At 35.3% G+C, this 26,864-nt stretch overlaps 1 long non-coding RNA gene across 1 annotated transcript; it reads right to left on the bottom strand.

The window, feature by feature from the left end:
• Positions 1–19,347: 19,347 nt before the first annotated feature.
• On the bottom strand, positions 19,348–24,370 carry LOC139589460 (uncharacterized). Its single transcript, XR_011679015.1, has 3 exons — positions 24,274–24,370; positions 20,693–20,870; positions 19,348–19,588 (listed from the first exon to the last, which is right to left on the bottom strand). It is a non-coding gene; the product is annotated as an uncharacterized lncRNA (long non-coding RNA).
• Positions 24,371–26,864: the final 2,494 nt, after the last annotated feature.

Raw genomic sequence — 26,864 nt, 5'->3', positions numbered from 1 at the left:
TTTAGGTCTTAAAATGCATCACTGAACTGTAATACAAGGCACACCAGTGACCTAACAGCTAATAAGTGGTCATAATCATGTCTCTGTATATAGTCTATGTGTGGAGTGACTTAACAATCACATTGACTTAAATTCCAACCCTCCCCTGGCCCTTCAGTCACAGAGTTGCATCACTGAAAGGATACCATCACAGGGTAAATGAATACTAGCAAGGTGGGAACCAGTCCTATTTAACACTGGAAAAACCAACAAATAGTACCAAAGCACTCTATTCAGAAATACCTTTTCACATCCCTGTCTCTAAGACACCCCAAGAAAGAAGGAATACATGATTGAAAAAGATGAAAACTGTGTGATGTGTCAGGAATATCAAATTTTAAAAGTTGCCTTAGGAATTTTTCTAAAAAAATTATGAATATCCTGAAGAGGGAAATCCCTCACACTTATGTCTTCTTCTGCACTAGCTTGTGCCTTCCCCAGCTTGACATATTTTTTCATTTCAGTCATAGGATTAAGGCATTCAAGGAGAGTTAAAGTTCAGTAAATGGAAACAGAAGATGTAACCCTAAAGGTTAAATAGTGATTCTTACTAGGATATCTTCAAAGCCTTGACAAAGACAGGGAGTACACAAGGATAAGAATTTGAGGGAGAGCTTCTGGATACATCTGGAGCAATAAAATGTGTTAAGACAAAGGGTGCTGAGCTGGTTCTGGGACTACACATGGTTCTCCCAGAAAGATTCTAACATCATGCACAAAATAAGAAGTACCTAACCATCAAAATATTCTGAAATTCCAGACCTGGGAGGCAGGGGATAAAAAGAAGAAGGGGAAAAAATGAAAGCGGGGGGAAAGGATAAAGTCAAATAGAAGTGGTATTTCCACATCTGGATTTTTTTCTTTCTTACATGGTTTGAAGCTGATAAATCTGAATTCATCCTTTTAAAGGTACAGAGTAACCTAATAAGAGAAAGCAAAAAAAAAAAGAGGAAAATATTAATGACCTAAAAAAAAAATCTCTTTTCATGGTATTTCAGACTGAGGATTTTTACTCAAAATGAGGAATTATCCTCATTTTCCAGCAAAATTATCCTCATTTTTCCATGGAGGTATCTTCCCTAAACTCCCTTTATTGTGGATCTTTTCAAGACTATGTCTCCCCTCTGCTTGTATTCCTGTTTCCTTTTCAATGCAGTGAATCATTTTGACATGTTAGGAAAAAACACTGATGTCAGTATACAGGGGAGGTCTCCCAAAGCCTAATTGAAAATAACATAATTTAAAAAGAAAATTACTCATCTCTCATACTTGTTCCTCTCTGCAAAGATACAGCCAGCATAAAATAACTCAAGTTGAGATCATGAGTTTTGCAATCCACTTTGTTGAAATACATCTTTACACAGCCTGTCAGAAGATAGGAGACAGATGTTCAATGTTTTCCACACTACTCTTCAAATAAACCACATGAGTTTTATGAGTGTTTCTCAGTGGGAAAGAAAGTGGCCTAGCCAAACAGCCTGAAAACTACAGAGCAGTCGGATTTTGGGTTGGAAGCTAAACATAGACTCTCCTTTTTTCCTATCAGTTGAAAAAACTTGTCTGGAGAGGATCTGTCAGAGAGAGCTTTTGCTTTACTTTTCCAGCTCTGCTCTGTCTCACATGGGATCACCTGAAAAAACAGTGCCTGAGGGATCTATATTCAGTTTCCTAAACCAACCATAACACAAGCACAGTTCCTGGGCTACACATTTGACTCCTGTAATATAAAATGTGAGAGAAAATCCCCCAATGGCATTCAAATCAGATTCTTACAATTTTCAAGTGTCAAGTGCTTTTCATTTTATTTCTTAGAAAAGAGGTGTTCTCACAAGGACTTTGTGTGTTGAACAACTATGCAAATTCTCTAACATTCTAGCATACAGTTACCCATATCAGACAAATATCTTTTTTAGAGAACAATAAACTTATACATATCTTACTTTGTGGTTAGATGCTGAAGTCTTTACTCAGGAAAAATGGTTACTTAATTAGCACTCAAAATTTACAGAGATTGAGGCTGGAGGGATCATTTGAACTTCTTAAATTTCATCTACTTAGTTTTGAATTGAGCCCATTAACTTATATTTGGTTAAATCATAACTTATATTTGTTTTAACTGTGTTTCCTAGTAAGTTTTCACTGTGCATATAGTAATGTTGACAGTTCATGAATGCTCCCAAGAGTTTAACAGCCTCACCTTTAAAAACAGAAAACTAGATCTCACTCATTAAAAAATTTAACTAATCCGTCTTTGACTTTCAGCCACTGATCCTTGTTATCTTCTCTAATAGATGAAACAAAACTTAAAACTAAGTTTTCCCCCTCAGTTAGAGTACTTAAGCTGCATCATCAAGTCATCCCTCAGTCTCCTTGTGGTGAATTATCACATGAATCTATATTCCCCAAAAATATTTTTACTGCCTCTTTTCACATTTTTTCAATATTTAAAGAACTCTTTTAAAACATACATGCTCGAATTGGGCACTGTGTTTTAAGAGCAGTTTCACTTGCAGTGTTCCTTGCAGATAAAAACACATTTCTTCTCTCACTTGCTCCCAAGAACAAGAAATGCTTTTGGCAGTAGTATAGCATTGAGACCCCTATCAGAAATACTTACTAAGAAAAGTACTATTGGTCTTTATAAAAATATCCCATTGCTCTTTGCTTCTGCATGTGTGACTTCTCAGTTGGCTGTTTTCTAGCATTTGATCCCATAAGAGAATCTGATCTCTGTAAGATGCAATTTTCCTTCTCCATAGCTGTCAATAAACTTCTGAACCACACTGACTCCACAGAAGAAGTGTGAAATAGAGAATGTGATGGCTGCTGCATAGGACAGTTATGATCTGACAATATTTCTGGAAGTAGTAGAAGAAATTAATAGCAGTTAATTTTTAACATAGTGCTTTGAAAGTGACACTCTAGAAGAAGGGAAGGGAACAATATATATTCCTTAAAAGCTCCCCTGAATTCTCCACATAGGCAGATATCATATTTAGACATATTTGTCTTCTGTATTTTTGTAATGTGCAATATAATCAACTCCAATCAACATGGCTTAATCCTTGAAGATGTCTCCATGGAGTCAACCCAGAGGCACCAAGTGCAGTTTTGAGGGGTATTTGCAAAGTGACATCAATAAGGGTTTATATGGGAGATTTGCTCCTTTCTGAAGAGGCTACAACAATCACACAATGACCATACATATAATTTATAATGTGCTGTGGACTTTGCCTTTTCTGTCTTCACAACCAGCAGAATTTTCATTGTTCCTATGTTATATATGAATTATGAAACAGAGAGTCAAAGCTAATGCTATGTACATGTGGTGAAAGAGAAGCTGAGATTCATAAGGATTGACCAGCAGGTAAGAGCAAAGGGCTAAAAAAATGAGGGAAACCACCTAAGGTAAAAGAAAGAGAAAATGGAAAATTCTCATGGTCAGTCCCAAAGGCATAATACAGTTGACACATTACAGGATGTGTGAGTTTGGATGTAATAGTTTGACAACTGTCTTTGTTGTCTTAAATAGCAGGATATTGTATTGGTAAGAAAAATGGGTTGGGTGAACCTTTCCTGAAATATTCATGTTTTCCTAATAAAAAAATGGAATGATGAATTTTCTTCTCTGAGATCAAGTCCTAAAGACTATATAGCCAGCACACTAGGGGTAGGAAGGACAGTGCTCATCCACTTGATACAGTGTCATGAGCAGAATGGGAGTTTCAGACAAACTTTTTTTTATCCGAAAAACCTTTCTGCTGAGACACAGAAAGAAAGGTGCAGAAAAAACTCCCTTACTTTCTATAATCCTCCTCAGAGAGCAATCTTGGTGTCCCTGGATCTAATCTGAGCCCCAAACTCTCAATGCCTTAAGTCTAAGGAATTCCAGAGATGTGTTTGAACCTTTCTACAGCTTTCTCCCACAGGATTAAGGATGGCAAACTAGATATATTTACATAAAAATTTCTTGTAATAGTGATTTGACAAAAATATCTTAATCAGAATTATTTACTACAGAGTGTAAGAGCTGTATCCACCAGTATCATATAATGTACCATTTTGAAGCAATATTGAAACAATTATATTAAAGCAATTTTATTAAAGCTAGAAAAAACTAATATTTTAAAGTAGAGATTGATGTTATGCATATACTAATGACTGTGGGCAAGTCACAGGAAATAATCTTGAAGGTTACACCCACTCAAGGAAGCAATCTGCAGACACACTCCAAGAAGTAGGTTAGAAAATCCTGCCTTTAAAAGGTGGGATTGAGTTTTATTGTATAAAGTGACTGAGTATCAGTCAGTCAGATGTCTCCAGGCCAGCTGTGCAAGTTCAGAAGCTTTAGATAAATTATTAATAGTATCTCTTATTTCTTCCTTGGTCCGTCTAATTTACCATATCTGCCACATCTTCACCTCACAATCAGGAGGTTTAACTTTGGGATTGATGAGTCAGATTGGTTTCAGCATTATTCAACTCCAAAAGCAGCATGATGTCTCCTTCTACATTCACCACCGGTAGCATTGCAATAGGGCATTGTTTGAGTTATTTTACCCTATTCTAAGCAGAGCATCTTGCTGCATGCAGAGTCATATTTTGTACTTGAGGAATTATTTTTTTTTTTTGTAACACAGTGAACTACATCCTCCTTAGGGAGAACAGAAGACTTTGCAGAGCATTGTGAAACAGCAGACAGCAGCACTGTGTGAACCCTGCAGCAAGCAGAAAACACTCTGGATCCTCTATCTTTTATTTGTCTTGAAGTTCTGGCAGCAGCTCAGTTCCTTCTAAATGGGGACCACAGTCAGTAATTGAATCTCAGTCTTATACCTTCATCCTAGAAGTACCAGCCTCCTGCTGATCCAATATGAAGACAACTGAACAAAAAATGTCATGTGCTTTTGGAGAATTTCAGAAATGCTACTCTTAACTGCAAGAGAAAAGCCACAAAGCTTCCATCCGAAAATGTGCTAAAAGAGTCTGTGTTGCACAACATATGATCAATAAGTGGGTCCCTTGATCTGTGTTGATGGGTTATCTCTGAGTTTTCTGTAATGAAAAACATATGAAAAGAAACTGAAAGAGACAGAGGAGCTGAGTTCTCCAAATCATTCCTGGTTGAGGGCATAGGATATCTCACAGGTATTTCATTTACAACTAAACCCCATTCATCCAGAAATAATTTCAAGGAAAAATTTGCAAATATTCATCAAGATGGCAGTGAAACAATACAAAGTATGGCTCGTTATGAAATAAACGTGCATGTCCCAGTCTCTGGCACTGTTTGGGAAATTACAAATGTATCGCCACAGTGACAGCAAATGACTCATTGTTTTTGAGATCTATATAAAAAAATCAGGGGCCAGATGCTTGCCAAGAGGGTAAAGAATGCCAGATTTTTATGTAGCTCAAATATGAGTCACTTGCAGTTATATATTTATGTTTTCTATTTGATAATACAGACATACTGAGAGGGGGCCAAAGTAGATTTGGTAGGCATCAACACACAGCACACTCTCTCTAGAAGAGCAATGGAAGATTAGGTTTCATTTACTGAACTCCAATGTTAAAGCTTTTTCTTTCTGATTGATTTATCAATAAGATATGACAAAGATACTATAGAGATACTGTAGCACTTGCAAAGTACTGTGCATTCAACAGGATACAGGAAAGGGTCAATTGAACTGAATAAAGCAATATTTTTACATTGTCATAATACTGCAAGACATATATGGAAGATATTTAGCTTTTTCTCATACACCAAAAAAAAACTGAGAGAAACACTTCCACTGATGTAGCACATTGCAGACCATTTTTCCTCCCTCCTCTGGCTAACATGCTTATTCTGAGCAAATGAATGTGTATGCAGCTTCCTTCACAATTTCAGTCATCAGCAAATGAAAAGGGTGAGTTGGACAACTTGACTGAGTAGGTGGGCTATGAGCAATTCCAGTTTATCAAAGCTGGCTTCATCTGCTCCCACTTCTTTTCTTCAATTCACTCCTCCATCTGTTTTCTTAGTGAAGTCAACCTTCCCCCAGATATCCTCATTTTCCTCCTTTCCACCTTCTCCAAATCTGCAGCTGCAACAATCCTTTTCTCATATTTTTCTTCTTACCAGCCACCCAGTTCTGTGGGTTCCAGCTCATCTAATCTGTACTGCCTCATTTTCTTTCTTGGTTTTAGGACTTAAAAAGGAGAATGCTTCTCCACCCAGCAGCAAAGTTAGGGGATCAGGCAGGCCTTGGGTGCCCTCTTTGGCTATCCAGACACCTCAGAAGTATTTTAGCTGCCAGTGCTCCAAACCCCCAGTCTGCTGGTGACAGACTTCCACCAGCATGTAGCCTGGGGCTGAAGCTGGTGCAGGGTCTGAGCTACCATTGTAAAAGTACACCAGGATCTGCCAGGACACAGGAATGACTTATGCAAAAAGTGATGGCACCTTCACTTCCCTATTGTAGAAAAATCTTGCTCTGGGGCTTCAATGTGCATTTTATAGCAAGAAGAGGAAAAGAAGAGAGATTACATATCAAAGCAAACATTGGTTAAACGGTCAGTTTTATAGGCTATGAGGATAGCTAATTCAGTTTCCAAAAGAACAGCAGGTAGCAAGAAGAACTATAAACAATCACTGATGGTAGTTATTATTCAAACTGTAATCCTGGTCTTTACCACCCTTCAGAGCAGTATTCACAGGACATCATATTTTAAACCCTAAACTGCACCTATCTCCCACCTCTGATTCTGGCACCAAATAACCAACTCTCAGTAAGAAATTAAAAAATAAAGCCAACAACAAGCTGCCTAACTGAATTCTTGGGACAATGAAGTGTGAACAGGTGTGATGATGTGTTAAACAGCATGTGGCAAAAATGCCTATGCTTGCTAATGAGATGACAGTTGCTTGTTATGCAAACTGTCCTTGTAAAATCATCTTTGCCGGCTACCTATGCCCTTGGGCTCACATCCAATCAACCTGAGAGCTGCAACATGTCATTCAAAATGACATTCATCAGTATAGACAACTATATGAGACCTATATGCACAGAAACCCAAATACTTGCTACCATTAGGATAAATGGAGCATTTCATCAGAGTAAGTTTGGAATGTGAAAGCTGTCCTAGCTGAAAAAGATTGGGGACTGATGAGAATTGCAAGCTCTGCTAGTGGGAAATAGAGACTAATTAAAATGAAATTTCCATTCAGTGTATTTCTATAGCTTGAAATAACACTCATGTTTTCAAATGCAGTAAGTGTTAAAAATTTTTTTATCAATTTTGATGAGCTAAAAGAGAAGTGGTACAATATGGGCTTGTCTGTGATTTTTCTCCCAGATTAGTCTTTTTTTTTTCTTTTTTCTTTTTATTTACTTCTTCAATTTTATTTTTTTTATTTACTGCAGGGAGAAAGAAAAAAAGACAGGGAAGAAAGAGTAATCATTCTATAATTATTCCTTGATTCTTTTTCATGAATAGTATTATGCCTTTTGCATCATACAGAAATGAGAAAGAAATTAAAATCTACTGCCAATACATATATTAACATATCAACAACTGAAAGGATTGAAATCAATGAAAGAGGATGATACATTAACCTTTAGAGAACTGGAGCTCAAGATGAAGACTGATGAAGTGCTACCGTGTTTGATCAGCTTGTTTAAGCCAGTATGCAATGTAAGTTAATTGGCTGTTTTAAAGTAGTGCACAGAGATTTTCATGGCTTAAAAAGACTTCATTTTCATAATTACTGCAGCAAACTTAAATTTTCCTTATATTGTTTCCATGTCCTCTTCCTATGAGTAACAATAGAGAAGGTACTTTGTACTAAAACATATGCTTTAAATCACAATCACTTTTTAGGCTCGTTTTCCGTCTCTCTTTTTTTAACTTATTGTGAAATTTAGCTACTGTTAAAAAGGAAAGGGATGAGGAGAATTTACACAAATTAAATAGATTACTACATACAACCACACAAGTCCCAGCATACATGAACACTGGATAATTCAACAAAAAGACATTTCTGACAAAATGCTTCCTGGAAACGTTTTCTTCCCTAACAAGGAAGGAAGACAATTTATATTCAGTGGTAATGACAATAATATGCAAAAATACAATGTCTGCTGAATTGAAAATAGTTCCTCTTAGCTTTTGGCCAAAAGAAACTGAATATATCCAAATTAATTATGAGAAAGACTGAAGATGATATGCAGAAAAACAGACTTTTTCCTGAGTCTTTTGAAAATACTTCAGTTCTTTACAACAAATTTGTACCACTTCAACAAAAGCTTACTGATGCTAATGACTCATAACAGGAAATACATGTAAATAGATATCAAAGTATTATAGTAAAATATATTTCCTATTCATTTTGAAGACTAAATACTGTCACTGAAACAATGTGGTTTGCTTAACATTATATTCATTGCTTTCTGTGATAGTTCTGTTTTCTTGATTATAGGATGAAATAACTCATAGATTAGCCATTATTTACAGCGTTGTACAACTATGATTATTTTTAAAGGGAGGGAAATATTTAAACACATGCTTGAACTCAGAAAAAAATATAATCCTATCTTTCTGAACTCGAGTTGACCTATATGGCTGTGCTGACACAACATAATTATGATGAACAACCTTGTTATACAATAAGGAAAGCTTCCTGTGGTTGTGTTGTTTTAGCAAATATCTGTACAATATCAATTGGGCAAATACCCTCCACAACAAAAAAAAAAGTTATAATAATATTTTATTAGGATCAATAACTGTTTTATTATTCACAAGGCATGAAATGCTAAGACTAACCTGTTTTGTAGTAAATTTAGTGCTGTGTCACTTAATACAATATGATTTTTACAATATAGCTAATGTGCACAAAACATTGAAATATAGAATATTGGCACATATGAGATTTATGATAAATTTAAGATAGGAATGAATGTAAGCTGTCTTCATGTTGCTCAGCTGAGGTCAAGAAAATCAATATTGTTCCTAATGTGTCTGTGACATGGAAGTTTAAATGAGAAACCTTTTGAATAAAAAGATACACTCCTCTATTTACCCTTACCTTTTTTTTTCCCCTAACAGACATATCTTTTGAAATCTAAGGTCTCTGAGAAAAATTACTAAGACATGTTAAATCTTTCTAATGGGTACAATATGGAGGCTATTAAGATCAATAAAAATTATAGTTTTAACTCCTTTAAAACTATTTCATTTTCAATTTACTTCAGATTCACTGTTTGACTACTAGATTTAACCATAAAGCACCAGAAGAAATACAGATTTCAAATAAATTCAAATTTATGTCACCAAAACACAAGTCGAAAGCAAAAACTTGGACAGGTGTGCTTAATTTTTTTTTCCTGTGAAACAATCCTACTTTTCCCACACGTGTCAAACAGATTGAAAAATGGGAAAGAATGTAGCTTGTGTGATAGGTTGCAAGGCTATCTAGCACTAACACAACTGCTATCCAATATGACAAGTTTTCAAAATAAATTTCTTTTGTAACACCCTATGACTTTGCGGCTTTACTAGTACCTTAGATCTGTTGATGATAATACAATCAAACTGGAATTTTCTTAATAACTGGAATTTTCCTAATAATCTGCCAGAAGAAAATTAAGTTCTGAAAAACCTTGAATTTTTTATGAGAAAAATTTTCATTTAACATCTTACAGCAGTCCAAAAAAAGAGGAAGAATAACAGGATACCTTAGGAAAACAGAAAATCTAGGTTTCATTCCACTGCATGAAATATATAAAATCTGAAAGCTAAAAAACGTCAGAAATATCCTGGCATACACTGAAGGATCAGAAAGAACAACCATTAGTTCCATATCTGTAAGAAATATCATCAAAACTAACACCTTCACTGGGAATAACCAGTTTAAACATCCTGTCAATGTTCTTACAGTTTTATAGGCCATACATCCAATTCAATCCACATATTTTATAAGAGTCTCCATAATTTCAAGAGTGCTAAACTTTTTATCTTTAAAATGATCCTAAAATGAAGTCCACAAAAAATCCTTAAAAAAGAGTAGAAAAAAATGACCACAAAAAGTGGTCACTACCATAAAATACCATTCTGGATAGTCTGTGATACTTCCTCTTACTTTTCTTTACAATTTTTTTTAATGTCCATGCTTTTTCTCTGTTTAGAATACAGTATCCTTATGACAGAGACTAGGTTATTTTATTTATCTGCTGTGCAGTCATATTGGTTACCAACACTTTTTAAATGTAGGAACAGAAGCTCATTTTACTGAAGTAAAATATTAATGAACAGTCAGGAACTTTCCAGTCAAGGATAACACTATTTTAGTTTCTTACCCATCCTGGCAAACATGTTAAAATCCTGACTAAACTCAAAGGCAAGGGTACTTTCTAATTCTATGTATTGAAAAATTTCTTTCTCTGCATGCAGTGTACGCCTCTGACAGAGAATTATAATTTAGGAAGTTAAGTAGAACTCTATGGCATTCTTTCTGCTGAAAGTATTCAGTACATCTTTGGTACATCTTTGCTCTGGTACATCTTTGCTCTTTTGACCTGACAGCATCCTGGGAATTCTATGGTATGCTGTTGGGTTGGAAGCATAGTACAAACTCTCATTTGCTTTCACAACAACCTTGTAAGTCTTGCTTGAGCTTTATTAGAAACATCTACAAGTATACTGCACAGCACAGTATCAAATTTACAATTCGGGGTCATGCAGTAAAATCATAATAAAGTGATTGGTTTTGAAAGTTTTTGTGGTTTCTTTCTCTACAACGAAGCTCACACTTAAAGTACCTTGTATTTGTATTAATGTGGCTTGGGTTACCACTTCTTGAATTTATGCTAGCCTGATAATAATATTCACAATTTTTTTTCACCACTCTTTTTAAGTAGTTTTTCAATTCTTTTATACCTCTTTTTTGTTCTTATACCTTCTTTTATGTTTATGTCCAAGGCATGATCAGGCTCAGACTTGCCAAGTGGGTTTTGTTTGCTTTCAATTTGGATGAGAATGTTTCCACCAGTGGAGAAACAGAACTGTATTAATTAAGAGTGGAAATATTGTTTTTGTGCAGATGCAACCAATAGGTATAAAAGATGATGGATGTTTGGAAAAACATCTTTAGTGATGCTGTTCTCCTATGGCTCAGAAGTAATTCGGAGACACCACTTCCTTCTCAAAATACACATAATAAAATTCCAATAAAAAATAGTTTGATCCTCCCACAGATAGACACCATGACAAAAGAATGGCCATAAGACAAGTAGTCCTTGACAAATTTCCATGTCATTCCCTGATAAACATACATCCAAAAATGTATCTTCTTTTCTGTATCAGTGATTTTAGTTGGACTTGATTTATGTAGAAAATGGACAGCTTGTAAGACAGGCAACACCAACACCAGAACTCTCATCCATAGGCTAATAATTTAGTCCTCTGGTGTACAATTATGATTGGGACGTAAAACTGCAGATTAATAGATTTCTGAAACTGAAGTGTTGGCAATTGAAAGTATGAGCAGTTTTCATTCCCATCTCCTCTGACATAAAAAGATGATGATAAAGTGGATGAAAAGTTTGAACATTGTGTTTTCCCTTTTAAAAGAAAAATACTGTTTTCATCCTTAAAGTAAAATTAATTGAATATATTTTCTCATACCATTTTAAAACATGGGAAGAATTTCATTTTAGTTAAACTAAAAACTTCAAACCAAGAGTTAATAACATTGTCATAGAAATAAGTAACATTTATCAACAGATTTCCATTACTATTATGTGTTGGACTACAGTTAAATATGAACGATGAAGGTGAGATTATAGTGCTTTTTTTCCTCCGTTTCTGTATTAAGATACCACAGAAATAGCTGGAATGTGAAAAAGTATCAATCCAAAACACAGAGTGATACAATGCTCAAGAAAGTGTTATTTATTCCAAGATAGAAAGTGATACCTCACGATAAAGAGACTGAATTATGCAGTTATATGACAAGAGACTAAGCAAAGTGTTGGAACACTATTTTGAGGATGATTTTGGAGACAAAACAATCTGGTCTGAAGTGCTAAGAAATACACTTTATGTTATTGATTCCTTATTTCTTCAAGAAATGGAATTTAATATTTTTTATGCTTAATTTGTTTTGCTTTTTCAAATCAACTTTGCATATTCAGATTTTTTTTCTCTCTCATCACTCCTTCCTCCCCAAAAAAATGTACTGTTTTACTTGAAATTCTGGATAGTTATTCAAGTGAAATAGTACTTTCAAGGCACATCTGGACACTGCATGTGATCTGAATAGCATTGTCAAGAACAAGGGCTCTGAGAGCAATGAGCTCAGAGGTCAACTAACATGAATGTTAATTTACCCTAAGAAAGGTTGTAGTGACTTCTCCTACCTCAGGGTAATTGAAAAATTGGGAAAAGAAAAACAGCTCAATACTTCATCATTTTGCAGAGAAGCTTATTATTCTCTGTACTGAAGTACCTGGTCATAAGATGTCTTTAAAAATCCATAAAAACACAATAAAAGAACAGAACAACTGCAGGCGGTATAGATAATCACAGTTCAGGTGATAAAGGATGTTTTTTCCTTTTAATGCTTTTTTTAACATATCTAGTGATATTTGTGCTATTGTCATGGTGCCTGTCTCATCAGATGTACAAACTTTTAAAGATTATCATTCGCCACACAGAGCTATTTTAATTAAACAGCTAGTTTAATTAAACATAGTGTCTTTGAAAATGCTATGCTCCTTCTCAGGTTCTTTGAGGTAAGGGGCAGGATCACCATCTATTGAAAAGGAAGATGAGGACATGATGGTGTGTCAGAAAGCTGTGCTCTGTTTTGACATTTGAGGCTTATGTAGAGAGAGGCCTCATTTGAAAGCTTTAAAAAGTATAAGCAATCAAAAAATCCAAACATTTTTAAATTAAGTCTCTTTCATTGCAACATTACAAAAACAAACACACAAACAAAAAAAAGAGTATTATTCTGCCTCTGTGACATACAATTCAAGACAAATAATGGTTTTGCCTTGTTGGAAATCTGTATGAAATCTTGTCATGGACTAAATCATGTGTGAAAAAAATAACTCTGTTACCCTGGGGTCAGTTTCAGTTTATAGTGAGCTCTCTCAATGCTTTCTAGGCAATGAAGCTGAAATGATGGCAAAGGAGGTTGTTCTCTGCAGGCAGTAGTTTTAGTGGAAAGAGGACTGCTTACTGAGGCAAGAGAAGCAAAACCCAGTGGCACTAAACAAATTCTTTCCAGTGTGGATTAACTCTCTGAAGAGAAACTCTTGGTCAAACCAGGATATTACAGAGACGCTATTAGAAAAAAAATTAGGAAAAAAAATTCAAATGCTCTATTTCAGAAAGTAGAAGCAATGGGAAAAACAATTAATCCAATACAAGTAAATTTTTAAGGATTAGATTACCTCCATGTCCTTGTAGCAAAACATACTTTTAATCCGACTTAGAAAAAATATTTTCTTTGTCAAAAGAGGATGAGGAAGATTTCTAAATGAACCTGCCTGGAAGTAGATTCTCTTAAGGATTCTGCTTCACCCTGGAAATACTTTTAGAAAGTAATTGGAAGTTACTGTCCCCACAGCATATGCAGCTTCACACGAAATGAGGTAAATGAGCAAGACAACGCTACCATGCACATTGCATAAGGTCTTGACAAAGGTTGTTTTTCTTATAATAGACTAGATTAGACTAGATTAGATTAGATTAGATTAGAGCAATTTCTTACAGTCTTTTGGGTCGGGCCAAATTTGTGTCATCAAGGACGAAGTTGTAAAATTAAGGGAAAAGGAAAGTCATGTACCACTTTTAACTGGTACTATCAAATGGAAACAAATAGAACTCAGAAATATTAATGCAAAGAAGAAACCTCCAAAAATTATTAGAAGATAAATAGCTACTGTAGGACATAGACTTTACATCAGAAACACAAGCACCTCAAATACTGACTCTAAGATTTTATTTAAGCCTAAAAACTGTTTGTCCCTTTCTTCATGCTACAAACAAAAAAGGAAAGCTGATTAGGGAAACTGATAAGAGGTACCAAAATTCCCTTCAGCATATTAATTCATATATAGTATAGGCAAAGAAACATTTCCTAGGAATCATTTTCCTAGTCCATTTCTGAAATACATATCACACCCTTAAAACTCCAACGAAAAGGCTTTGCTTTTTAAATTGAGTTGTGAGGAAATAAATCTCTTTACTTATAAATAACCCAGCTGAATATTTAAGTTGAAAACAGTAATTCATATGCCATTGATGGATATGGTCCATAATAAATAGTCACTAATTGGGGAAAATTCTCAATTAGCATTGTGAATGTATTGATAAACTAATCAATCGGACTCTCACATATCTTTATAAACCACAATATCAACAATATCAACAGTACTTTGCTGTTGAAATGTAACTCCAACAAAATTCAAAACCCATCGGAAACAAGAAAGTTTGTTGCAGTATTCTTAAGTATAATTAAAAAAATATTAAGGTGCTAACAATGTATTCAAACTTTACCACTGAACCAGACAAATCATATTGCAAATCAGTTCTGTCTTAAAAAATCCTAGCTTCTTGGAATGTACCGGGGAAAAATGTGTTTTACAGAAACATCCTAAAACATCCTAAAAACCTATTCTTTCAATAATACCGTTATTATAACTTCTAGAAACATGTGGCAATAAATAAGACAATTTCTCTAAATTAGTCACTTGTTTCAGCCATAAACAAGTTACTCATTGACATTATTAAATATAATGGATAAAATGTATAAGGGAACAAAAACATCTTCCAATATGAAATTTTCTAAATCTATCTCCACATATTCTCTCCATTTTCAAATATCAGCAGATTACATTCTGTGATTATATATCATGTATTTCCATGCTTCACAAGTCACTGTAACTGCAGAAAAGATAAAGAAAAGGTCATATTTTACAAAAAGTTTGAAAAAACTGTCTTATAGTTGTTTTCTGCAAAATTTCCTATTCACTTATGCTTATCTAATTGGCACCCTTGACAAAAAAACCCACAGCACACTTTAATTTTGTGCTCCCATTAGCATCAAAAACCATTGCGGAAAAGTATTTGACTTACTAAAAGGGTAGAGTTTCACCGAAAACAGAGATGATTTGCTGGCTACAGCTTACAGCCTGTCCTGGTTTTGGCTTCTCCAGCAGCTGTTATAGTGCTGTATTTTGAATTCAGAATGAGAATAAAGTTGAAAACGCATCATTGGGTGGTATCTTGGGTTTATCTAAGTCATGTTTGCTCTAAGTCAAGGACTTTTGTGTGTTCACACGTGTGTGTGTGCGTGCCTCATGCTCTGTCAGTGAGAAGGTACAAGAAAGAAATGGAGGGATCTGAGCTGGGACAGGTGACCCAAGATGACCAAATGGTTATTTCACACCACAGAACGTCATGTGCACTGTGCAAACTGGGGGGAGTTACCTGGAATGGCAGCCTCCCTTAGAGTCAGGCCTACAGCAGAAAATACTGAGCCAACTAAGCCTTTGGGTATGAGCCTTTGGGTAAGTCATGCAGCATCAAGAAGTTCTGAGAGGTACTGCAGAAAAAAATTGTCTGCACCATATTGCCCTGCAGTTACTATATGTGGGACAATGTCTCTTGCTTCATTCAACACCTCCCAGGTGTTCAGCATTTTGCAAGGTTCAATTCAAATTTCCATCTTGGTTATCAATCCCACTGTGCTTTTTGGAGGCTTAGAAGGAAATTTTTCAACCATTTCTTTTCCAGTTATCTCCAAGCTGGTTAGCTGGAATGTGACTTTGATTTTCATATACAAAGTTTTTACAACAACCACCTCGTTTGGCAGAATGATTTTTAACCACTTTATCTCAAACAGATATAGGCTTGGTTTCCTGTTCTGATGTCAGGATAAGCCATATCTTACATATCTCCACTTTCTGACTGTGTCTTCATACTCTCAAAAGCCCCTGGGCTTCTAGAATGCACTTAATTAATTCAGAAACTAATTCTTTACTACTATCACAATTAAGCATTTCATATATATACAATGAAATTAATTTGAATTTACAACAGAATTATCTAGACTGTGCTTAAGTTGTCTAATAAATATACAAATGGTTAAAATAATCATATTAACCATTTGCATGAATGAGGAAGGCATATTTTGCACAATGAAAACATTGCAGTCAATGGATCCATTAACGCATTATACTCCATATTGTGATTTGCATACTAATGCTTCTGCATGAGCATATCAAAAATAATGGAATTTAATTAAGAACTTAAAGTCAACAAAATAATTTTACATTAATTAGTTATTTATCAGAGCCATAAACTAATATGAGATTCAAATATGCAGGCCTTTCCATTCCAATCTTGAAAGATAATTTTATATTTCTGATGAGAGGAAGAAGCACAATGAACTTCAAGTTCCATAAGCAAAGTGGAACTACCTAAACAAGTTAGCACAAAGCCACATTTCAGCTTAACTATTTGCCACCATCAGAGAATCAAAGCATAAAAATACAAGAGATTCAGAAAGCAACTAAATGAGTACAGAGAGCCTGGGGAGACATGAGAAAAGCCTTCTGGCCAAAACCAACACTAAACTATGTCAGCTTTCTGTGGCCAGGAATGTAGAAATCAATGTTAGAATTTAGATGCAATCTGGTCAGGGGCATGGAACCAAATCAAGTGCAGAGAAGTTTAAGGACACCTTCCAGAGAATAGGAAATCTCTCCAAGTATGAACTAGTGAAAGCCTGAAGAACTCAATTACATGACAGCACTGTCCTGGAGAGTGCTCTGGTTGCCTGCAGGCAAAGGAGAAGAGAGGTTCTCACCTTACCTCTTGCTCTGGGACTCCTAGAGCAAGCCACATGCCTGGATGCTCACCAAAAATCCTTCGCTAAAATACATAAAAGGGCAGCATCCTTTGCTCCCCCAACAAGCCCTGCCAGAAGAATACAGCTGACATAACTGTTTCTCCACCCCAAACGAATCAAGCAGAGCATCTCAGCAAACAATGAAGTAGTGTAAGTTGGTTCAGTCTCCTGTTTAATGTTCTCAGACTGTCTGGTTGAATGTGGCTCGCTTAAAGTGTTTGAAAGGAATACAGTATTCCTAGAAGTTGGCTGATATTAAATGGCACTAAGGCCCAAAGACATGATATTGCAGGGGGAAGATAATTGAAGATAGTGATCAGAAGCTGTAAAGATCTTTGGAAAGAAGACTTGATCAACAACAAAAAAATATCACAGTTATAATGGAGAGTGAAGGAGAAGAATGTTTAGTGAAAAAAATAGTATCTGTTACTTCACATCACTGTTGGTGAATCTCTAATGATGGACTAGAGAAAGAGAATTTACCAGGAATAAAAGAGGACATACATGTAATACATACATTAGATACACAGACACAGATACTCACACACACACACACACACACACACACACACACACACATTTCACATATGTATGCATATATAAGTGTGTGTGTATATATATACAAATACATATATGTATATGGATGGATATGTCCATAGGAATCTAACACATACACTATAGACAGGATGAAAAGTATTAGCAAGGACACTAATATGGTATTTCAAGACATTTTGTAGAAAGTTTTATCTATTCTAAAAGATTTGATATATTTTTAATTTTTCAAGAAATTTTAAAAGAATAGTACCTAAACCAACCAAAAATTAAGGAAAGTAAAGGAAGAATTAAAGGAAATGGTGACTTCATTTGTCTGCAATAAGATTAAGCTGTTAGAGAGTTTCCAAAGGAGGCCACGAAGATGGTGAAAGGCCATGGGGTGAAGCCGTGTGAGGAATGGCTGAGGTCACTTGCTGTGTTCAGCCTGAAGAAAGGGACACTGAGGGGAGACCTCACTGCAGTTACAGCTTCCTTGTGAGGGGAAGCAGAGAGGCAGGCACTGATCTCTGCTCTGTGGTGACAGTGACAGGATATGAGAGAATGACCTGAAGCTGTCTAAGAGGAGGTTTAGGTTGGGTATTAGGAAAAGTTCTTCGCCCACAGGGTGGCTGGGCACTGAAACAGCTCCCCAGGGAAGTGGGCACAGCACCAGCCTGACAGAGCTCAAGAGAGACTTGATCAAGGCTCTCAGGCATATTGTGTGACTCTTGCAGATGGTGCTGTGCAGGGCCAGGAGTTGGACTTGATGTGAATCCCTTCCAACTTGGCAGATTCTGTGATTCTGTCACTAACACATTAATACCTATCTTAGGACAAAATTGTGGACAGTTTTGTCCTCAGGACAAAACAGCCACAAGATATCAAAACAACTTGAAGCTTAAAACTGATAAAAAATGAGAAATGCCTACAAATGAGAGAATAAATTCAATTACTTCCACTTTATGCTTATGTACAAGCTCCCTCTTGCAAATACGATGAAACACTCATTCCTTACACCCTAGATGTTGTCTGACATCTAGGACAACTCTTTACTCCTAGTGCTTTGATCACTATTTGTGTACCTTAACATCCCAAATTTTGGAAGAATTTCAATAAATTATTTTTTTTTAATTCCTGCTATATTTTAAAAATATATTAAACATATATTTATCTTTTTTTTCTTCTGTTAACCATATGCCATGCCTAACCATTCTGTAAAGTAGTTTTAAAATCCTGATGTTAGAGTGCTTTATTTTTGCTGAAACCTTTTTTCTGAACCTTGATCTGTCTTGGCTTGTAGCTCCTGCTTATGGGATTGATTGACTACTCAAGCAGAAAAAATGAAGGTCTAAAATCACTACTAGCAGTTTATTTGTAAAATACGCATTAAGAATACACATGTTCCTTGGGTCCTGGAAGAAATCTAATGGATTATCTGACCTTAGCCAAGAAGTTAGAACAGGTGAACCACTTGATCTTAAGCTGTGTGAAGCTGTGTAGCAGTGCATCCAACTTGTAATGTAATAGAGGTTCAATTATTTCTTCTCAACAGCAAAATTCTGTTTATCTTTCTCATTCAGACAATTAACGTACCCACTAACTTAAATAAAATCATCTAATACTGATTCTTCATTGAAAAAATTGAAACCCATGTGAAAAAGAATCACAGTTAATAGTGTGAATAGAATCTTACTTAATCAGTTTTATCTGGCATTGCTGTGAAACATCAACACATGGTTTTGTTCTAAATGCATTGCTACATACTTTATTGTAATAAATGTCAAGTGAAATTATTACTGTTATCTTACACCAAAGCATACAGACACATGCTTTGTGCCCTGAAGGACTTACATATGAGACAGAAAATTGTGGAGGTAAAAAACAGCAAAGATTGATAAAAATATAGAGCTCCAGTATAGAACAATGAATAAAATCTTCTTTATCTGCCCAAAGTGATGACTGCTGGTCATTATTGCTTGTTGATTCTTTGATTTTGAGGAAATTACTTACGGCATCTTCAATTCATTGCAGACTGACACACAGGGTGAGATACAGTCATTTTTGGGTAAGCATATATCTTTTAGATTCTCATGGGAGTTTCCTCTTTCCCTGTTGTAAACAGAAAAACAAATGCAGCATTCATATGTCCAGACAGATTAAGAAACTCACAGTCAATAGTAGCTAAAATATCAGCTCATAATTTTTAACCTACTGAATAGAAAATGAAACGCTGCACTAGACTTTTTAAATTCATATACATGATATATATTACACATGATGCTTTACACTACATGGTGTCCTCACAGCAGGGCAAGTAAAAAAATAGATTTATGATTAATATAATAAATTCCTTCTCAATTGCAATCAAGGGTGTATAGAAGAAGAATTTGCTTTGCATTGTTATCAAAGGTAAAATAAATCCTTGATAAAATTGGTAATTGCTCAATAACAATCTGGCCACAGACAAAAGGCAATGAATCTGCAGATTCACCTTTATTCTTACAAGAATAATTGTCCAGAAATTATAAAGTGTGATGCAAGACATTCCTTTCTCAAGAGATAACATAGCAGAGGAATCATCAATTAAACTTAGGGTTTCAAATCACTATTTTAATATACATTTAGGATAAAGCTCTCTTTGAATAGTAACACAAACGAAGTCAACATTAACAGGTATTTTTACACTTTCAGAGTCAGTGCTGTGAATACTGCAGTATAGTTAACTAAATACACAATATTGCCAGAGTGATGTCACTTACAAATGTTGCTTGCATTTTCACTTTTGCTTCAATAGTTCACCTGAACATAAAACTAAGAAAATCTTGAAATTTAAATATACATTTACATTTAATTTGATGGATAATCCTCTTGTAACATCCATTTTGCTGTTATGTAACAACAAAATATTTTTAAAAAATGAAACCAGAAGTCATTTCCATTTTAATGAATTTTTATTTGCAATTCATAAAGTAGCACATGAAAGTAAAGGCCTGGGAAAAATTAGCCTCACTTAAGTCCTAGACAGAAGCTAGGAAAGAAGATATAGAATAAGTTTTGCTCAAGAAGGGAAGAAAATTCTCTAAAATTCTTCTAAATTCCATATGTTAAACAAAAAGTTGGTTAAAATCAATTTATTGAATATATTATGATAATACAGAAAATTTTCAAGGGATAAGCACTGAAAATCTTTAATATTGACTGAAAAAGAATTACCTGTTTGAGACAGCTCTATGGAGCTTTCTGTGGAGACACCTCCCAAAGCATGGACTCACCAAGTGGTGGTCACAATCTCTCCATTGAGGAGCTGAACAGGGGTCCTTTCCAGCCTGGCATGCACAACACTGTTGGCCAAAGCTCAGTCCTCTCAGCAGTGAAAAATCTACCTTGTTTTCTGAAATGAAGGAAAAGGTGAGAGTAAACAGAAAGTCTTTTGAAGGTACTGGTCAAAATCACTGGGTTACTTCAAGTCCCTCAAGATTAACACAAAATTAGTAACATCCTCCCCCACTGCTACTATGCCTCCATAACAGCCCTATGAATCTGCAAAATGGGGACCGTATAAAAATACATTGTTCAGAAAAATACAAAAAGAAAAACGAACACTAAGAAGCTGTAAGTAGGTATGAACTAGTCTTGTTGAAAAGATGTGTGCATTATTTCTGCTATTAAGAAATTTCACATTGTATCTCAAGTTATTTATTTTTATTTTCAAGTTATTTATTATAACTTAGGAGTCCATAAATAAGACTAAAGGTCTTTACACAGTGACACATTTATCACATTTACTAAACAAAGAACTAGTTTCCACTCATTTTAATATGGTATAATTACACATAAACAGGATTTGGCAAGATTCCTCACCTAATGGTTTCAACTGGTGCTTCAAATTAATGTAAATCTGGGATTTACATCCCTATTTGTGTATTAATATTTCTAGTGATGGGATAGGGCTATTCCATATTCCCTATGTAACCAACTCCCAGTGAAGCCACAAAAGCTCACTGCTTCTAAGAGCAGTGGGAAACAGCCAAGTGCCAGAACGAGCCCAGAACTAAATCCACATATTTTATATGTTACTTGAGTGCAGTAGCACTGGAAGAGAAAATGGGAATCTTTATAGTCAGGAATGTTACATGAAGCTTTGAAAACTTTCTACTTCTTTCAAGAATGACACAACAGAAAATTCAAATTCTACCTAGTTCTATGTCATTTTATAATAAAGCCATATATTTTCTAGAAGCAGTCTTTGCAGTGTTGACAGCAGAATAACACCACTAAGTGTGCAGATGCTGACACTAGGAAAGACCCAAAGCTGAATTATATCAATGAGCCCTAGAGAGCCTTCCAGTTACACTGCAAGCAAACCTAAATTGATTTATGTTATTAGTCTTCTTCCAGCTGTTTGTACACAGGAAAACGTTTACTTAGAAAATTTCAATAACATTATTATTAATGGTCTTGAAAATTATGTAATTATGCAATTGCTCTCATATTTATATAGTATATAAATTCTATTAAAATACTGCTGAAATCATGTGGGATCTCAGCACATCGTTCCCGATGTCCAGAGATGCCAGGAGAACCCTTGGGGGTCTCGAAAACCCTGGAATGTTGCCAAGAGTGTTTGGTGGCTTGATTTTGATCCATCCACAGAAGTAACAAGAGTTTGAGGACAAGAGAATCACTTTAGAGTAAAAGTTGTAAAAGAGACACAATTAGAGGGTGAAATACAGACTTTAAGGTTTTTGGTACAGGGGGGTTATGGAGACAAGATGGAGGGATCAGGGCGTGTCTCGTCCTTCTTCTTTCTTCTTCTTGTCCTCCATCTCCTGTGATGATGTTGGCACTTGGGGATTGGTTTATGGTGAAGGTGCACTTGCTAACATGGGTGAAAAGCATTGGGAAATAAAGGTAAATATTGTGTACGTAGATTTTAGTATAAAAAGACATGACCACCCCGTGGGTGGTCAGAGAGTGCCTGTGACTGCTTGCAGATCAGACCTCTGTTGGGCAGACAGAAAATTTTGTAGATAAGAAATAATAAACAACCTGAAGATCGAAAAGCTGAAGAGTCCAGACTCGTCCTTTGAATTGCGTGCCACCCGAGAACCACTCTACCCGTGTCGGGGCAGAGACAGACAGCCGAACCCGACAAAATCATACTAAAGTGAAGACTTTAGGGGACTCTTCTGAACCTTCAAAAGGAAGTGTCTCTTTTTGCAGAAGAAAACTAATTTTATACCCTTGCATATATCCAGAACTTCATTCTGAACTCCAGTCATTTTTTTAAAAACACAGTATGGCTAAACATACAGTGGACATGCTTAAGTTACAATTCTTCTCTTTCCAGATTTTGATCATGAATTAAGTCTCACGTGGGTACACCCATTCGTCCACAGAATAGAAAATGTTTTCTAAAATCTTTGCCATTTTTACCATTATGCTGCTTTTATATATATATATAAGTAACAGAAATAAGCAATATAATGAAGCACACCAGAGTACTAAAACTTGAAACAGAGACAAAGAAAACAAACATATAGAAGAGAAAGCAAGTTGAAAGTGTGACCCTGATTGAAGTCAGTGAATGAAAGTCTTATTCTGATATAAAATAACTGTATTAGAGTGCAGGGACGTCTATATAACAGGTTCAAATATCATAATTAGGGAGAAATTCATATCTTAGTTCTAAATGGAATTTTATCTGTAACTAAAAGAAAGTGAAAACTCTCTCTGTGTTCTCAGGAAAGGGTTCCTTTGGTGCTCAGACAAAAATATTTTCCCCAATTTTTTGTACCTTAATAATTCATTTCCAAGTGCAGCCAGCACAATTAATTCCAACTTTAAAACTACATTCAAAATTATTTTTGGTACAACCTGCTTTGACTGGCTAGAACTGCATATCTAAAAAAATAAAAAATGTACTCAATTATAACACCAGCTGTTATGTGTCCTCTCTGTGCATGCACACGCACAGATACATACACAGCAGACACACAAATTGCTCAAGTTGAAAAGAGCAAAAAAGACCTGTTTGGCAAAAATCAGCATGATGATTAATAATGATATAAAATGTAGCTTCTTATTAAATACTTACATACAGAACCTTGTAAACCAATAAAATGTAAGGAGATCAGGTACAGCTGGGAAAACACAGGATATGTTGGAAACTTTGCCATGTTTTTATTCTTTGCTTGAAAAGATTTAATTAAAATGTATAGAAATATTTCTGCAATATTTAAAGTTATAAGAATTCTTTTAAGTATTTAAGAAATACAAATATCCTAGCTAATAAATACAACATTTTCAGTTTCCAATGCCATTACCTGAATTAATTTACAAGGGACACCTGGTATCTCGAGTACATGCTTTTATTTCATATTCAAAATGAACTTAAAAGAACAACTTTACTGTCAGAACACACATTTACAATTAATTTCATATTTCACTAGTCCAGCTGAAAAATTCATCTGAGTTGTAAAAGGTAGACAGCTTCCTTTCGCTGCTCAATCTTTCCTCCTACTTGAATTATTTAGAAAAGTCACTTCTTAAGGCACATGAGCTCAGATTATGATTTCTTCACAATTTTAGTTGTGTGGAAGAGTACATGCAGTCTTTCCTTCAGAGCAAGTTCCCAACTGATCTACTGGTTGTCACAAATCCATCTTGCATGGGTTCCAGCATTGAAATTCATAGCTGTGAAAAAATTCTCCACTTTGACCCAGGCTCCACTTTGACACAAGAATACAGACAAGAACTTACTCCTGAGTAACAGAGCCTACCTTAGTGCTTACCTTCAAAGTCCATCGTTGAGGGTGGGAGCCTTTTGAATTACTTGAAAAGACTTGATAAGTTCTGGAACTTGTTCTAAAATCTTCAATATAATCACACTGTATTCAGTTTTTGACTCTTCTGTACAGAAAAAAAATGTCAATAAACCGGAGTTATCTTAGCAGAAAGCCACTGAGGTGGCTGGGGGTAAGGCACTTGTCCTGTGAGGAGAGGCAGGAGAGCCAGGCCTGGTTCAGTCTGGAGAAGGGGCAGCTCCAGGGACACGTAAAAGCAGCCCCCAGTGCACATAATGCTTGGTTGGGGAGCTGGAGCTGGGTTTTCCTCAGCAGGGCACAAAGGGAGGGTGGGACATTAGAAGTAGGGATTTGCTGTAATAAATATTTTCCTTAGACTATGTTAATAATAAAAATTTTTTGAAGTATTGGTTTGAACTAATTTTACTTCAGAAATATTTTTGTGACTTCTAAGGACCGTGAAAATAATTAATATAGGCTTCTAGATTCTGATTTATGAAAGATTTTTGACCATTAGACACTAAAATATCTGTAATGTTTTAAAATATGCACTTGTACATTTCATCACAGAGAAAGCAAAGCTTCTCTACGTGGCAGTCTAGGGGATATATACAATGACAGAATCCCTACTTGTTAGCTAACTGAAAATATTAGAACATAAAACTAAACTATAACAAAAATAATATGAAAAAGTTTAAAAAAATAGAATACTTTTCATTGGAACAGACCTACAGTAATCTTGTAGTTCAACTGTCTGATCAATTCAAGGCTGAAAACATTAAATCATGGTATTAAGGACATTGTCTAAGTGAATCTTTGATAAAAAACAATTAGCAGTTTAAATTTGGGATGAATTTTAAGACGAATATCAAGAAAAACTCCATGGAAGAAAGATCATTTGGGCTGGACAAAACAGAGTGTATATCTCCATTGACGTCATTAGAAAATTGCTTCTGAATCCAGTTAAGGCAGATTCATTTCTCTGGACAGGAGATGGCTGGGATCCTTCCACTTAAGATTTTAAACCCCATACCAGAAAAGTTTTTAGTTTTGTGTCTGTACCTCGCGCATTGGGGAATTTGAAACTAGAAAAATAAATCCTAAGGTAACATGTGTTTGGGAAGTAAACAGACTCTTTTAAAGAAAGTTCATGGAAAATAAGGCAGACAAAAAAAAGGGACAGATATTTTTCGTGGAATCCATTTATATCAAAAATGCAAAATAACTTCACAATTTTGTCCTTCAAATCTGATAGGGTTGGAAACCACTAGCTTGACTTTCCAGAAATCTAACAATATTTATCTACAAGATTCCTAAAAAAATACTGATGTCTGTAACTTAAAGTATTGCCCTCTACCCTTACAAGTATAAGATTCAGACTTCTCTACTAAATAGTCTTTTGACTGCTTCTAACAGCTTGTGCACACACCGCAGAAATGTCTTGTAATAAAAGATATTGTATTCACTGCATGTGACTGCTGTAGATTCAATCACAAGCCCATTTACAAATGTCTTCCCTGAGCAGCTGTAAAATTAGGTCAGCCGAGCACTCACGACAAGCTACATCAGTCATGCAGAACTTCAGCTGCCTCTTGCCACAAATCTGATTTACTCAGCTTCTTCATGTAAAAGCAGCATTTGATAAATAAGAGGTTTGGTGTTAACATGGCTTAAAATAGCCAGCCATAATTAATGTCAGCGTGTCATTAATAACACAGTTACTGATCACTCTTAAAAGTAGTGGTTTTAATACACTTAATCAAGATAAGGCCCATTAAAAGCTATCAGAATTTTCCCTCACTACTTTGGTTCAGCAGCAGACACTGCTAACTTAGAAGATCTTTTTCTTTTCAAACCATTGAAGTGTTAAGCAAAAGACCTCTGGGTTTGATGACTATGGCTGAAGCAATCAAAATTATAAATACGCACATTATCTGACCATGTTTACAAATGACTGCAGTGGTCTTTTTTAACACTGAGAGGCCGCCATGTGTTGCAGTCACTGTTTGTGAATCTGTCTCCCTGATTAGTCAGTGCTCTCTGTAATAACCCTGGTAGCACTGAACATATGTCGTGGGAAAATCCTGTCAAGCAAAAAGCTAAGCTAATCTCATCTATCTTTGTCACTTTTAATACATATGCTTACTTTTTCAGCTTCTCTTTTTTTTTTTTACAGGACAGTGGTAGATATAAAGCATAGTACTTCTTCAAGCATTTTTTACACCTGAATAAAATATTGTTTTGAACTTAAAATAACATAAATTGAATCATTATAAAATGACTGGTCTTGTTGCCCAATTTAAATTCAAGGCATAAGCTAGGACCGATAATCATTAGCCATACTTAATTAAACAAGGCACATGTAACGAGACACTGAGCTAGAAAGCAAAATGTGGTTTGCTACATATACCAATATGGCCTAAGTATGTATCAAAGCATTTGTTGAAATTTACTATATCATGTCAGAAATTAAATGTTTGCATCTGAAAACTAGTTTATTTGTCTTTTCTCTTAATGCTGCAAACCTCAGAGAACCTTCAAGGATTCAGTTATTGCTCATATGGGTGTAACCTAGAAAT

The sequence above is a fragment of the Agelaius tricolor genome, unplaced genomic scaffold, assembly GCF_023055355.1.
Source record: "Agelaius tricolor isolate 1412-34295 unplaced genomic scaffold, bAgeTri1.0.p SCAF_4, whole genome shotgun sequence".
Lineage (NCBI taxonomy): Eukaryota > Metazoa > Chordata > Aves > Passeriformes > Icteridae > Agelaius > Agelaius tricolor.
Note: the sequence above shows the minus strand (reverse complement) of the source record. Positions and strands in the feature narration are given on the sequence as shown.